At 44.4% G+C, this 16135-nt stretch overlaps 1 protein-coding gene across 1 annotated transcript in view; it reads left to right on the plus strand.

The window, feature by feature from the left end:
- Window positions 1-2850: 2850 nt before the first annotated feature.
- Window positions 2851-16135, plus strand: part of LOC112553287 (neuropilin and tolloid-like protein 2) — a 48792-nt gene continuing 35507 nt past the window's right edge. The window contains 1 exon segment of the mRNA XM_025220398.1: window positions 2851-3760. The gene's annotated coding sequence lies outside the window, so the exon portion shown is untranslated.

Consider the following 16135-nt stretch of genomic DNA (forward strand, 5'->3'; position numbering starts at 1 on the left):
CACCTGCCATCATTTGCATGTGTTTCACGCCTGCCATGAGCCGCAGAATGCGTACATCCTAGCAACAGTGAACACGAAAATCCTCATCTGCAATGGGCTATAGTTTGTCAAAGTTTTCCAGTCCTCGCTCTTCCCACCAGTTCGGAGGACGAGGGTCAAAATGTTTTCAAAGTTGTTTGGAATGATTTCCTACACGAGAGTAAAGATTGCTTGTATAGTCATTGCTTGGAGCAGGTTCAGTTCTCGCCAGAGCACGTCCAGTGCTAGATGGAAGATAATGAATCACACCAGCATCCATGGTGAGGTCGGGACCGGGTATAGAGCCCTTTTGTCTCTGTGGGGATCCCATTAGTGGGGTGGGTAGCTTTCTGCGCGCGGTTCATGTTAGCACAGTGTTGTCTCCGAGTCTTGGGGGAGTGTGGAGAGAGAAAGAGGAAGGGAGGAAGAAGAAAGAGAGAGAGAGACAGGCTGGTAGACGGGAGTCCATGAGAAGTGCTCACGCCACCTTCAATAAGCACGTTGTTAAGATTATTTTAAAAATGCAGCAAAATGTATAAACAAACCTGATAAAAATAAAAGTAATTAAGTTTCAGACCACCAGTCCTTTCTGAAGCTGAGAGAGGTACAAGGGGAGAGAGTTTTTTTGTCTTTGAGAAATTGTAGCTTTTTTGTTAGTCTAATTCGCTTCCTTTGATCGTGACATTACACAGGCCCTCCTTAAAAAATAGTTGCTGGTGGAAGAAAAAAACGATGTTAGATGTTAGTATAGCGACAACTCAAAAGCATCTCAACAAAATAAAAGAACCTCTTGTCTGATCGAACACAGAGTATTCTACATTCGTAGTTTCAGATTTTATAGTTCATATCCACAATCACTGCCTAGAGTTTGTTTTAGCCAAACAGTGCACCCAGAACATCGGGGGTAGGAGACCAGCTGGCGAAGCCAGGGCGTGTCCCCCTCCGACAGACGAGAATTGATGGCAGTGCCGCTGAAATAAAAGAGTTCAAATGAATGTGAGAAGGGAGCATTTTCGACACTTCGTGATGCATTTGCACATTCCTCGGCGACTGCCGTTCGGTGGGACATCGGCGCCTCATCTCCGTGGTGCGGCCTTTCTTGTGCCTCATCCCGACCCTCGGCAACCGACCTCCTCCCTGCCGTCTGCTTCGCTCAAGTGGATCGCAACTGATGCTCGCGGCTTCTCTCGGCCGACATAACACAGCCGGCCCCGCCACGCTCCTCCCCGCTCTCCTACCTCCATCACCATTAGCTACAGCATCACTGGTGTTGTTGTGCAGCCTCCAGCCTCCAGCACCAGGCTGGGAGGTGTTCTGGCAGAGGTGTGCATGCTCCCCATCTTGTCACCTGTCTGGGGAGCGTGTCGGACCTGCAGGTCTGTTTCCCGAGTTATTGGCAGTCTTATCAATAGCAGGCTATTGTTGATAACTGATAGCAGGTAGTGCAGCATGTGATGGACGTGTGGTGGTGGTGGTGGTGGTGGGGTTGGGGGACAGACTCTCACACGCACCGAACTCTTGGAGGTCGGAGTGATAACACATTGATGAGTCTGACGACCACGTGGAGGCACGAGGCATCGCATTAGCGTATCTATCCTTCTTTTTATTTTTACTTACAGTGAATAGCAGAGGTAATGGGGGATGGAGGATTGACTGAAGGTTGGTTTTCTTAAGTTCAACGGAATTACCATGTAGACAGTGGAAATTCGTTATAGCGTCCATGTTCGTTGTAACAGATGGTGTCTCGGGTGTGTTAGGAAATTCTGCTCTCGCGCAGATAGAAAGACAAACATTAAAAGAAAGAAAGATGGAAAGAAGCGCAGCAGTAAGAGCAATAAACAAAAACGAATAGGAAGCGGAATGTTCGCTCATTGTAGACCCACATCGAGGCTCTTGCAGGCGAGAAGCTACTGAGTAGGGGGGAGACTAAAAATGTCGTTTGGGTCTGCAAAGTCAGTATGCACATTATTTTTTTCTCTTAGGGTCTTAGACTTAAGAGACTTTCCATTATACCTGACAAGGAATGGTTTAGAGCTCCAGGTGAGTGCAAGACTGGTAAAATGTATGCGTGTGTGTGTTCGCCATTAAATACACAAAAAAACTGATTGTTTCATTTCTCATACAGTCTTTACATTCAGAAAGTCGACTTTTCAAATTACAAAATTTAAGGAATAAAATGCTACACATAATATTTCTCCCAGTACTGGATTGATATCGGGGAAGATGTGTGGATTCTAATATTTCCCAATTTCCTTCATCCAAACACAGAACCTTCGCTAGGTACCTCCAACTTTCGTCTAGGCAGCAATAATTTATTTCCTCCTGATCACACCGTCGGCTACTGTAATTTTTTTTCTACCAGCAGACGACATGTCTTGTCTTCCCCCATCCTCAAGCTGTGGGTGGGACGATGTGGAGGGACACTGACAAATTTATTGGTGTGGAGGAAGACCTCATGCCGAGAAGCAGGTGGACTCAATGACCACAGCACTGGGGCACCTCCCTTGGTGTTCTGCCCTGCTCTGCTTTGTTTTACGAGACGAACAGTTGATGGACCCCACACTATACAAGACTTTTACTAGTTCCACATCCTCTGATTTTCGGCCATCATTCCAGATTAATGTCTTCATCAGACTTCAATGTGAAATGTTTTATTCTTTTAAAGTTTTTGAAATATTGCATCCAACAACTGAGCTCTGGAACCATTAAAAACACTCCCCATCCCACATACCCGTGATATTTTATTATTTATTTCGCGGTGTCAAAAGATTTGAGGGTACAAAACATGATAGAAGGACTTGCTGGGTCGAGGGGGGGGGGGTGGCAGGAGGAGCAGGGGGACAGGGGAAACAAGTGTTCGTACAACAGTCAGTAGTGTGGCAAGGAAGCCATCAAGTCTCCTGACAGCTCGTTCTCTACCTTTTCCTCCACCGCCTTTATCGTCACAGACGGTGGCTGCCACCCTCCCAACTAACGGGCACCACGCGTTGGCAGCGCGCTTGGCCGCAGTGCGCCTGCGCAGAGGAGATGCCGCGGCGCGCAACTCCGACCGGCCACTGAGTTATCTCCCTCTCCGCGGCTTGTCCAAGCAGTTTTATCTCGCCTTCTCTCGCTTCTTGGGCCCCGGGCGGGTGGAAAGGCAACTGTTTGGGCTTCGATATCAGTTGATCAGCTGTTCGACCGCAATCGTGCTTTCCAGATCATTGGCGCATTTCCTAAAGCTTGCCTGGAAACTGAAGATCACTTTTTTCTTGTCCGGAAAAACCTCCTTCTTTGCGTCAGACAAAGTTTGACATTGCAATTTTTGTGAAAAGACTTAAAACAAAAATGATTTCATCTCGTTTTTAAAATCGTGATTAACAAGAACAATTACTGTTCAATTGTCAAAAAAGAAAAAAGAATTCTGGTGCTTCAGAATTTCAGGGGAAAGAACCAGTCTTTCCAACATGACAGGGTCAAAGTGGCAGAATATCTAATGTTGTATGTTTTTCAACCATCACTGTGTACGAGATTATACAATATATTGTGCCTATTTCTTAAAGAAATGAAAAATATTCAGTAGGAATGGCAACACGTGACAATCATCGGGTATCACTGGACGTTTTTCATTCTTTTGGATGTTTGCTTCCTGATTCCTGAGAGTCGACAGTTTTCCCGAGTGTCCCCATCGTCTCACTAAGCGGCCTCCTCCTGTCTACTCGCCATGGATTACATCTCACGCGTCTGATCACTGGAATAGCAGGTGAGAATTGTTTTCACCACAGTTTTGAGATTTTTCGTTCAGGTGTCTCATACTTTTTGGACATTTGAAAGAATTTTCTTTCAGGAAAATTGTTTCCGCACCTCCCCAATTTACTTATTACCACAATTCAATATCATGACTTTTGTGAATGGGATAGCCGAGAATGGACCGAAAGTTTTACCTTTGTTTTGTTATCTTGCTGGAAGATTAATGCATCAGTTGTATAGAGCTGATGTGTTAATGAAGTATTATCTCAGTTGTTGAACAGGATATATATATATACGAAATAGCAAAAAGGATAGAAGGAAAAGAGATTATGAACTTTTTTGTACTTTGTTTCATGGATAAGCTCAAAACAGTTTTAATAGAAAGGCCAATATCACTAAATAATAATTTAGTTCTTTAATTGATTCACACTTTTTACCGATCATAATTATTATTCACTATTATGATTTAAAACAGTTTTCAAACCTTATCCACTTATCCAGTTCTGCTGTTTCATTGTCTGAAACAGCAAGGCGAAAGGAAACATTGGAAAATAACAGACCTTTTCAAAATTTCAAATATCTGGTGTCCTTTCTGAACATTCTGATCAGCAGTCACTGTTCTCCACCCTCAACATTTCAAGTTGTTCTGACTTTGTGTCAGACAACAGCACGTGACGCGCGTGCCGGCCCCTCGTTCTGGGTAAGAGAGAGCGCGCATGGACTGGGGAAGTAAGGAGAGAGAGACTCAAGTACTGAGGTGGGCAAGTCGGAGTGATGGTTCACACCTTTTATCTACTAAACATTCTTTGCGAATATTACCACTGCACTAAAAGCTGCAGGCTTGATTGTCTAATCAAGAGCACTGTAATCATTTCCTGTAAACAGTAATAAGTTCAGGATAAAAGGAGTTGGCTTGACACGGCAAGAACATTTTTCTCAAACATTATTTATTGATATGATTCGTCATGTTCTTATTTTTATTTTTGATGTTCTTGTTTTTTTCGGGGTTATTGAGGATTTGTACCAGATGTAGCTCAGCTTTTGGAAGGAAAATGTTTTGGGAGTGGCGAAAGGTTAAGCAAGAGTGCTTTCAGGGTGCGGTGGGGACTAAGGATACTTACCCTGTATGATCAGCAGGGAAATGAAATTTCGAGAGTTGTAGAATATGTCTTTGTTACAGAAATAAAAAAAAAGTTAAAGCACTTCATAGAAGATGGCTGAAACTCTTTCCGTCTTTCTCTCTGTTCTCTATCTGTCGCTTCCAAATGTTTCTTATTCTTATAATACAATATTAAACAAACCTTTGTTTGTTTCTTATCTTTTTTATTTTCTTTCTTTCATTTTTTCTCCCTCTGTCTCCTCGTCCCTCCACTTAGGCTCCTTCTCACTTCCTGAAATGCATTTGGGGCAACGAATATTTTAGGTCAGTGTCATGTCTAAAGTCAAAGTTGAGGTTAAATGCTTAATGCGATTTATGTGAAAATACACTTTTCTATTGGGAAATTTGAGATTTTAAGTTATTCGTCAAACGTTTCACATTGCTGATTTATTATTACTTGACATAATTGCTTTAACGTTTGTTTACAGGTTTGTAGTATACTGTATATTTGTCCCTATTTTGACCAATATATCTAGTCATACTTACTGTTACCTTTGACCTGACCCCTGATCACATCAACGCTTTATACATGACCCATAAGTTCTCAGCCCTTATTTACAATGTGTAAGTATATCTGTTCAATAAGAAATTCCTTCGATTGCAGTTACATTTCTCCATGGGGACATAAAAAAACTTAGAATTTAGAAATCTGCAGGTCTGTAAAATTCAAGCGCAAAGGTTCCTTGTGCAGACCTGTAGCAACATTTCAAAAAAGAGTGTTGGAAAAAGGAGAAACATACGTCCATCATTTGTAAGGGCTTGTTTTCGGAAAGAGAAGACTGCTCGTAAATCTTTGTTTTTTTTAAAAAGTTAGGAACAAAGCTGTAGAGATGAGCCAGCCACAAAACCATTTGTTTTCTTCGGCTGGCCCCGGATGCTTGTACTCAGAGGCCTGACACGCTGCCGCGCAGTCTGACAGATGTGCCGCAGGGCTGCCAACATGGACAATGATAAGCGAGCACGACTTTTTCTTATAATTTTTGCCCCCCGAGAGAAAACAAAGTGCAAAATCGTCTGGGGAGTGGAACATCTTACACTCTTTAATGAAAAGAGCCTGGACGTCGTCTGTAACCGAAAGCTGTTGCCGAGTGTCTTTGTCAAAACGTCCGATTCTCTTGCTAAAGCACTTAATAGTCATTATGTTCCGGACTTAATGACCTCGGTGTTAAAAGTTATAACCGAATGCACTCAGGTCTATTCGTAGCTTTGCTTGACTGATGAGAAGTTCAACACCACTGTCTGTCTGACTCGAGATGATATAAATGTATCACAACTCCCGCCCACCCCCTTCGCGAAGTCAAGTAAGGTCAAGGAAGAAAAATTGCGAAGATTGTAAATGCATTAAGGACCGACAGGTGGCTCCTGTGATGATCTTTGGTTCTAATTGCAGCTGAAAGAATCGGACACAAAGCGGGAACTGAAGTAAACAACACACCTTAGTACCAGAGGCTTGACTGATGTTTGAATGGTGTTGGACAAGTGTCGGACTCGACTAGAGTATGGTGTAGAGATCAAAGCATCATACCCGACACATTTTTGTGTGTTAAACTTGTCCTCAGAACTCAGAGACTGCATTTCCTGTGTGCAGTCCATGTTCCTTCACGACCTTGTTAGAATAATGCATTTAGAAGGCAACACCCAGTGAGAACGACAGCGGTTACCATGGTGGCATTCTGACTTTCTCTCTCTCTCTTCTTCAGCACGAGCAACACTACACGTTCTCCCTCCCTTTTCTCTTTAATGTCAAAACAGATGGATTTCTAATGATGTATAGGCCCCCTGTTTTCATCACATGGGCCCGCTTAATTTCGCTCCCTGGTTTGGTGAAGGTAGCCGAGACATTACTTGCAGCAGCTTCTGTTAGCCCTCGCCATCTTCTTCACAACCTCGTCAGGCTGCGTCGGTTTTTATGCTCTTTACGCTGCACATTTAAGTCAAAGAAGACATAAATTCCATAATTTGCACCAGCTACTTCCAGTCTCGACTGAAATGTACAAAGACAGCTGCAGCACTTCCTAATAGAAAGGGCTCGCAAGGTTCATCTATTTTCATTAGTAATTTTACGTAACGATTAGCATGATACCCGTCCACTACCCCGGGTCCCATTGCTATACCCTGGAGGATAATTAGACATGGCTTTATGGCTGCTGTTCTCGTGTGCATTCAACTCTTGTTCAGTGATGATGATGTCCTATATTGATAATGCAGGCGACTATTGCTGAATTTTCGCTTGCTTGTCAAGAAGGGAATCGCTGTATTCCGGAGCGAGGGCTGTTAGTGTAAAAGATTCTAACATTGTCTCTCTGTCCTTTTCATTGTATTTGGAGATGTCTTTCTGCCCCTGTGTAGGAATCTGGCAGAGTTTGAGTAAATATAAGTCTTATCTCCTGTTTGTGTTTGTATATACATGTGTGTGAGCGCGTGCATGTGTGAAGATGGTTGTAAGCAAGGATCAGAAGCAAGACAGAATCAGCAGTGTAGTGCTACTCTCTCTCTCTCTCCCCAGCACTCACCCCTCTCCTCCTCGTTATTGTGGCTGAGGGATGCTGACTAATCCCCCACCAGCCAACCAGCGCAGGCCGCGACCTAATTAGAAACACGGGTATCCTCCCGCGCGCTGGCTCTGGTGTTTGCACGTGGGAGACGAGGGCGGAACAGACACTTTATGTCTTGCACACACATGGCAGCACGTGTTTGGCGGGTACTTCCACAACGACATGCCTCCTTCTCTTCCGCCTGGGATTAAAATCCCATCTGAAAAGGGCACACGCGCCATAATTCCTTGGAGTTTAACATTCCTCAGGCCTTATTCTGAGTGTATTGCTGAATAGTTTTGGGGGAAATTTTCTCGTTTCTTTACTTATATACAGATGTGCACTTTCCCGAACTTTCTGCCTAATTGACGATCAAAACCGTTACACTGTTTTTTTTTTTTCATTCCTTCGTCACAAATGCTAAGGTTGGGTACTTGTTCGTCTTCTGAACTGCTGAACTCATGAACTCTTGAAGATATTATTGTGGTTTTTAATTCTGTTCTTCATCAGCGCTTGAATTATTTGCTTTGTTAAACATAATTCCTCTATGTTTACAGTAAACTGTATTTTGTAACCTACTTTACACACGTGCAGCACCATTAGGATTACTATATGCCATAAAGTGACAAACTAATTTTCCCTGGTCACTGTAAATATTCCCCTTCATTCCCCTTGTTATTTTAAGCCGTTGGTGCTACGTCAAATGCACGAACCTATAATACAGAGGCTGACAGGAGGAGGATGGGAAGCCAGGCAGAGTGTTTGCACCTCCCTAGATACTGTCAGGACATTATATTTAAACAGGTTTGAAGATATGTGGATGGTAAGACCATGGCTCACACAGTTACAGGAAACGTGCTCCTCTCCTCGTCAGAAAAATCTGCGAGCCGTGATTTTGCGAATGGTTACCCGACACCACATGAGAAGCGGGTTTAGTGATACAGCCCAGCATCTCTAAACTGTAATCTGTAGCTCGTCTTCCCCGGAGCCGAGTATTCTCGCCTTTATCCATCTCTATGGTCTCATTTGAAACTCTCCAAAATTCTAGAAGCCGTTTGTTAAAAAAAGATTTAACCGAGGAGGTTAGACATGTGGAAAACTTTATATGGACAAAGAAATGTTGATAACATAGTCAGTAATTTATTGGACATATGGGATTTTCTGATCCTAGCAGGTTATTGTAGACAAGGGGGTGCTTCGACTGCGGGTAATAACAGGCCGACTGTGGTTTTGATAGACCAGAGGGCGCTGGATGAGGCTAAAACCACTTTGAAGTCTCTCGAGTCTTGTTGTTGTTTGCTTATCTCAGCGGCGGGACCACTTGATGACCACGGCGCGTGCGTCCAGCTTGGGGTATGGCTCGCGAGGATCATCGCATCAAAGCTACCCCGCACTGGAACAATCTAATGATCAGCAGCTTGAACAAACAGACCATCCTAGTCTGTCGAGAACTTTGGGTAGGGTCAGTCAGATTCCTAGCAACGAACAACGGACAGAGCTTATTCAGAGGTGATACCCATCTCCTGCTGGGTGTCCTGCATCTTCTCTTTTCAGTTCTCCTCCATTTTTACATGTGTACGAGTTTCTGTTTGCGTGTTTCCGTGAGAGTCTTTCTGTTTGCGCCTCAATGCACTTAACCACAGTTGGTAAACCTCCATGTCCAGATGACCTTTGTTCCTCCCTGTTTCAGTAAAGAACGATCGTTCTCTCTCTTTCTCTCTACCTCTCTCTCCTTGTTTCAATGATCACTGACAGGAAGTAATGGTTCCATGTCGTGCAACTTCCGGTGTTAGCAGCCGACACTGGCGTAGGCTGGGCTGTGAGATGGAGGTCAAAGGTCAGCGTTGCACAAGAAATGAAGGCTCGGAGGCAAGAGCGGCGGTCGTAGGCGGATATTGTTGCTGGATCAACAGAAGCATGGAGGCGGTAGAAGCCCTTGTCGGCACAAGGAAAATATCACAGGTGTTTAGGGCGGGTCGCCGACCTACAGAAGCTCGTTGTAGCTGCTAAAAGCCGACGACCGAGTTGACGTAGAGGGTGTTGCTGTGGTGCTAACCAGTCTCCTCTGAGATCAACTTCAATCGCAGTCCCTCCAAACTGTTCACAGTAGACAGTGGGTTCCTTTCATAAACCTCCGCAGACAAGAGGAGGTTCTCTCAACCCTCGCCCGGGTATTCGTATTTCTAGTCTCGTTTGCGGCTCATCTGCGGACAGGAAGGAGGTGGGAAGGTCGTAAACATAACAAGTTAAGAAAACAATTCGATGAACGGCAGCAGAAACTAGTTTGTTCGGATTTCGAAATCTCTTCCACTGAACAATAGAATATCAGTCAGTGTGTGTTATTATAAGAATAAACTACAACTTCAGAGTTCTGAATAGAGCGGGCATGGTCCTGACAAACCTCCCTCAGTAGTTTATTTTAGTTCATTGTACTTACTGGATGTCAAACCTGATTCAATAAACATCACCAGTGTATTAGCTCTATCTTGGGAAACCTTTACAGTGTGTGTCTTCTTGGAGACTGTAATGTTAGACATAAAATATATTTTTTCCAGCCAAAGCTAAGGCAATAAACATGCACACACAAACACACACACACACACAACACACACACACATGCACTCTTTCATGGTGACATTCCTTGGTTGTGTGTCGCCGTGCCGCCTCTTCTGGATTGCTCATCTTCAGGCTCCGTTTGAACCTCCCAGGAAACTGTCTTTTATGTTATCCTCCGGGGAAAGGGTTTTTCCCCCAGACAAATACTTGAGGATTCCAGAGAGTTTACCACCCAGAAAGAATACAAAGCAACTGTGCCGTTACTTCTTGTTCCTGTTCTTTGAGCCCTCGAACAAACCTTCTCCAATGTGTGATTATTTGAGGAACAATTCTCCTCCATACCCGCAGATAGGTGTGTCTGTGCGCGCGCGTGCGTCTTCGAGTGATTCACGTCCACGTGTGTGTGTGTGAGTGTGTGTGTGAGTGTAAATGTTAAGAGAAAGATAGAGAAGCGGCGTTGCCACAATTGTTGCCCGGACAGATAAGTGGTGATGTCTACATCATGTGCCACCCACAATTCCCCGGAATCTTTCGCCAGTCTGACGCCGCGGCCAACGTTTACTGCTGGCGGCTGGAGCGTCCTCGCGCCATTTTGGTTCTACGAGCACGTGATCTGCTTTGTCCGGCTCAATCAGTGTCACACCCGTTGTTTGCTTCTGTATGGTCGGGGTGCTTGGGATAGCGACTTGATTGAAGTACTTCTAGCAATAAAGTAGTAGCGACATCAGCAATAACTTTGCCATCTGCCATCACGAGACACGCGGTACACTGACTGGCTCGTAAAACTGTCGGTCCTGCCTGCTGGAGAGGAGTGGCCAGGGATTGCCAAGTAAATGTTTCACACTTATTCAAGTCTCTCTTTGGTGTTTATTTCAGTATTTAGAATTACTGTTTGCATAATAACATGTGTCCATTAGACATCTGCAAAATCCTACAGCTAATCTTCAACCCAATAACATGTGTCTTAGGCGGTGAATAAAAAAACAAAGTAGAGAACGATTAAGCGACCACTCAGCAAAATATTAGAAACAAGTTAGCAGTTCAACTGTATGGGGCGCTGAAAAAAGTACTAGTGCGTGCGTTGGTGCGTGCGTCCGATAAGTATAGGAGGTCGTGTTTGCGTCAATGTTTCAAGATATTAAAAACAAACTCACACAGACATTTATATACTTGTCTGTCTGTCTGTCTGTCTGTCTGTCGCTGTCTGTCTGTCTGTCTGTCTGTCTGTCTCCCAGTCATACAGACACACACGCTTGCGCAAGGAGTATAGAAGCCCACAGAGCTGTATTATATATACACGAGTTTCATACTTTATCAAACACATCTCTGACTGCCAATGGTGCTTCGAACAAAATGTTTAGATAGTATTATCATTGCTCTCGCTCAAGGCAGTTCCTCGCATACAAAAATCATCACGTGACTGCCAGAGCTAATAGGAACCGACACAGAGGAAATTCCAGACAGGTTCGCAGAACTGGAGGGCTGCAGGAAGAAGCCAATGCACCCCCGAAGGGACCACGTGGAGGTCCAGCGAGACCCCGGGTACAGGGCGGGATGTTTGTGAAGCCACGACACGGCATGTCTTCCGCACTGTACCCGGCTCTCGCAGCAGGCTCGTAGGGAAGGTAAAGAAGTTGGACAGGAGGCAAGAGGCTTGAAGACCGCACACACCGAGGTCTCCACACACAAGACTTGCTGTCAGTCGGAGGCGAGAACAAGCGCCTGGTCTTGTGTTCTGGTCTTCTGTGTAAGCTTTCCCATGTTTGTTCATGTTAATCTTTTTTTTTTATTCTTTAATGAGTTCTTCAATTAGTAGTCTCCCACGGTTTAGTGTCATACTGCTAACTGATTGCTCTAATTGCTAATTGCTCTAGCCAAACGATGTCCCGCTTTTTGTGAGCGTGTGCGTGTATTTGTTTGTGTGTGTGTGTGTGTGTGAAACTTGTAAGAAGAGACGATTGAAATTATGGTCCGCTGGATGTTGTTCCTTCTCCATTCCCCCACACATAAGCTGTTTCCTGTTTGGGCGTTTAAATGTCAGGGTGACCGTGCAAGGCACCTGTGCCTGCTAGCACAGGCTTCACTACTCGGGTACATGAGACCGTGTCACTGGGTGCAAGAATATTTGGCCAGCAACAGATGCCACCATCCGGTTTCTCTAGCAGCCTTGAATGGTCTTCCACTCCTTCCTTTTTCCTTGCAGTGATTCCTGGTTTTGAGATTCATTTGTCACAGTTATTAACAACTGCTAAATACTATCAGAACCACACTTTGTGAATGAGGACTTCGATACATCTTGATAACTTTTGTTTTCAGGTGAGCAATAACATTTTATTTTCAAAACAAAAAATCTTATGTCAACGTCCGCCTCGAAAATCAAATAAATTTTACAATTCGGTTAGTAGTTTTTGAATGACTACATTGTGAAGTTGAGGACAGCTACTGTTCAACACATTTTTTGGTTAGTTTTCTTGTGCTGCGATTACTCAACATTGAAAATATTTCCTTAATAAGGGTAAGCTGTCTTGTCTGGTCTTTCGCATGTTTGTAGAAACACTGCTGACATGCATGCTGACTCGAGTTCAGATGCTGCCACCACACCTGTTACATAGGAAGACTCTCGACAGCAATGTTACCAGTCGGCATCGTTGCTTACATGGCCGATGGCGCTTGCTTGTGTCGTATTTATCATGTCTACGAGTGGACTGGCGCAATATCCGAACTCTAAAGACTCCGGAGGGAGCTGCTCTGTGCTGAATCAACTTCCTTTGTTTGAAAGTCTGCCGGTGGGTGCGCACTCTCAGACCGGGCCTCGCACCAAACAGGAAGGGCCTTAACTCCACGCTAGGTGACGTAAGTGTTTGAGGTCCCTTGCATCAACTCGTGCAGCTCAGTCCTTATCGATGCCCATCCTTGGGTGGCATCGGCTGTTACGATCTTCGGGAAAACAGGTGAGATGAAATGGTGCTCAGCAACTCTTCCTTTAAAGAGAGCGGTAACCACGAGGCCGATTTATGACTGTGATTAGGACAGAGCCTTGTGGAGGGCTTGGCGAGGGCAGGGAACGAACCGCCGATACCGCCCTCGATAAAGTGTTTTCCCATCAGAACTTGCTAACAGCAAGGTCATACCTTCAAGTCTTTGGTTCTGGACAATGAGCAGTTAGGCCTGAAAGTATTCAGGGGTCAACATCCCAGTGAAGGTCCAGGCAAAGCAAAGAATGAGACGAAACAGGTTTTCAAGAAGCGCTTTCCTGTCTGTACTCCGGCGGCCACGCCTTTCATCGGGCCCAGATGCCCCTCGTTCACTCGCTGGCTTGATTTTGTATAAACTGAGAAAAGATTGAAGGCAGGCAAAATCACCAAAATTGTCTTAACACAAAAACTGGGACTTCCTCCCGCACGGACAAGTCTGCGCAAATAAACTTTATCCCTTGGGAAGCTGACGTGATAAGAACCAGGCGTCCTTCGGTGGTTCCCCATCCTCTTTTCTTCCTTTTTTCAAGCGGGCTTGGCTCGGAGGTTGAAGATTAAAAGCTTTCAAATCGTTTTCTTTTTATTTCTGGTAACGACTCTATTAAGAATAGTCAGCTGGGAAAGTGTGCGGGGCAGCAAGTGGTAGTAACAATAACATGGTGGAAGCCAAGTTGTGTGTTGAATATCGCACTCTGTGTTCACCTGTCGCACATTTCAGTCAACATTTCTTATTTACTTCAGCTTTGACATTTAAGTGCAAACCCAGGGAAAAGAAGACCCACGCAGTTTCAGACATTCTGAAAGAATGGAGATGAATGTAAGATTAGTTTCGGTAGACATCATCGCCAGGAGGTTCTCTCAGAATGCGATACTCTTCAGATGCCGTGAGATTAAACAAGATGACAGGTACACTTGAGTTCGACTGGATAGGACAAAGACTTCATCTCTGTGTTTTCGGCCATCACAACCTTGATCCACATCTTACATATTTATCTTCCTGGCTGACATTGTTGTTATCGTAATGAACCCTTCTCTCTTAGCTCAGACACAGGTCAGACGAGTGCCCTTGACCCCACGGTTCAGGAATCTGATGAACTGTCGCTGATGATTATTATGTCTTCGAGTTCACCGTCAGCTGGTCGGCACTGGCATCGCTTGTCACTTCTTTAAACAATCTTTGGACCGAATCAGATCGCAAACAAGACCCCCAGACTCTTTAGTTATCTATGTTTGTTTGTTTACCAGGTCTTCTAAAGGTGAACTGACAGCTTAACGGTATTGGTGTTCTTTGGAAGACGCTGTTTCTTGGTAAGTCTGGGCATTCAGGAAAAAGTCACAGGACTTACAATCAACAGAAACCTAGTCTGATTGGTATTTGGAAATAAAAAAGTGCTTGTTATACTGATGCCGCTTTAAGAATGTACACAAAAGACAAGGGAGGTAAACTGAACATGCACGTGTTCACTCCGGTTCCATTAGCGATGAAATTCATCTTCTCTCCCTCTTTGTTTCTCCCCATCTGTCTCATCTTTCTCTTTGCTCTTTCACTCGTGTATATGTGTCTGTGTGTGAGAGAGAGAGAGAGTGTGTGTGTGTGAGTGCGTGTGTGTGAGTGCGTGCGTGGGCCCTGGGTGATGTACCCCGTTTGATTCGCTTGTGAGTGGATCGCCCCGCAGCTGGACAGTCTGTCACCAGAGTTTATACCAGAAGCCTGGATGAGACTTCAGACACAACCTTTGCTCTCATCTCATTAGGGTTAGGGTTACAGGTTTGTTTATCAGACTAAATAAACCGCAAAAACTTGATCCTGGCCTGACACGCGGTCACTGAGATTGCAATAAACAGACCGAGGCATTGAAGAAACCTGGAGACTGCGGCTTACAAGTACAAACCACACAGAAACTCTAAACTAGGAATTCTTGAAAAGAAAAAATGTTTCAAGCTCACTCTGCAGGCAAAGTACACTTACTTTAGTGCTAACAAAACATTTGTGTGCACGTCAATCAGCAGTAGTCCCTCGGAACCTGTCTGCGGGGCTGCCTACCTAATATTTCACCACCAGAAATAGAAAAAAACCCTCCCCACCCTTGTCTTGAACTCCTGACTCCTGGCTTTTTTGTTCAGTTTGAGTGACTCTGCCCAAAAGGTTCTTAGTGACTTTTTAACTCGGGTAGTTGTAGGTAGTTGTAAGGTCCAGGGGAAAGACTTTGGCTCGTCTTCGTCTTCTGGTGGCGGGTACATCCAGTGTGTCTCTCAGTTGTCATTCTAACAGAATATTGTGACAGACTTTGTCAACCACCCTGATTTATTAGAGCGACAGGTTCGACAAAATTCTCTGCAAGACAAATCTGGATTTATTTACGACCATCCCACTGCAGCTGTTCGGCATGAATTTCGGTCTTTGTTTTGGGCTCATTCATAGTAAAGAGGACAATGAGACAGAACATGAATGACATGCCATGGGTACTTGAAAACTGCTTTTTGTGTTTAACGTATGGCCTGCAGCTGTTGGGGGATGTTTGTCAGTCTGTTTTTCCCCCTACCCCTATTACAAAACGAGTGATAGTCTGAAAGAAAACGAAGAAGCTTCTCAGTTGTTGCCAATATATTCTAAACCGATTATTGTACCAGTTGTGGGCAATAGACGAGTGACAGGCCATAAGAAAGCAAAATAAGAGAGGAGAAAGAGATACGAAAGAGAAACTTTCTTCACTTCTTTGATGTACAGGCTGTTCACGCTTAACGAGGCTGTACAAGAAAAAGCTAAAAAAAAAATAAAAAAATTAGCAGCTTCCCTGGCAACACTTGTACTTCTCATCTTTGTGACCTCGCGTGACACGGCGCGTGCGTAGCTGTCTGTCACTGCGGGGCTGAAAACATCTGAGGTTTGCTAATGTATGAAAGATAACAGCAGGTGCTGGATCATCATCATTATCATCGTTGTAGTCGCCAAGTGGACTCTTGAGAAATTTATTAAAAAGAAAAAATGCATCAAAGCTTGAAAACAAAAACTATTTAGAAAAAAACGAGCAAGCTCGTCAGATTGTTAGTAAGAATGTTGGGTTGTTAGTCGGTTCATCACATCCTCTGTGCTTTAATGTTCGAAATATAGTCTGAAGACAGATTCGGGGTGGGGTCATGCTATGAGAACAGGAAAGGTCGCT

The sequence above is a fragment of the Pomacea canaliculata genome, linkage group LG12 (genome assembly GCF_003073045.1).
Source record: "Pomacea canaliculata isolate SZHN2017 linkage group LG12, ASM307304v1, whole genome shotgun sequence".
In the NCBI taxonomy this organism is placed as follows: domain Eukaryota; kingdom Metazoa; phylum Mollusca; class Gastropoda; order Architaenioglossa; family Ampullariidae; genus Pomacea; species Pomacea canaliculata.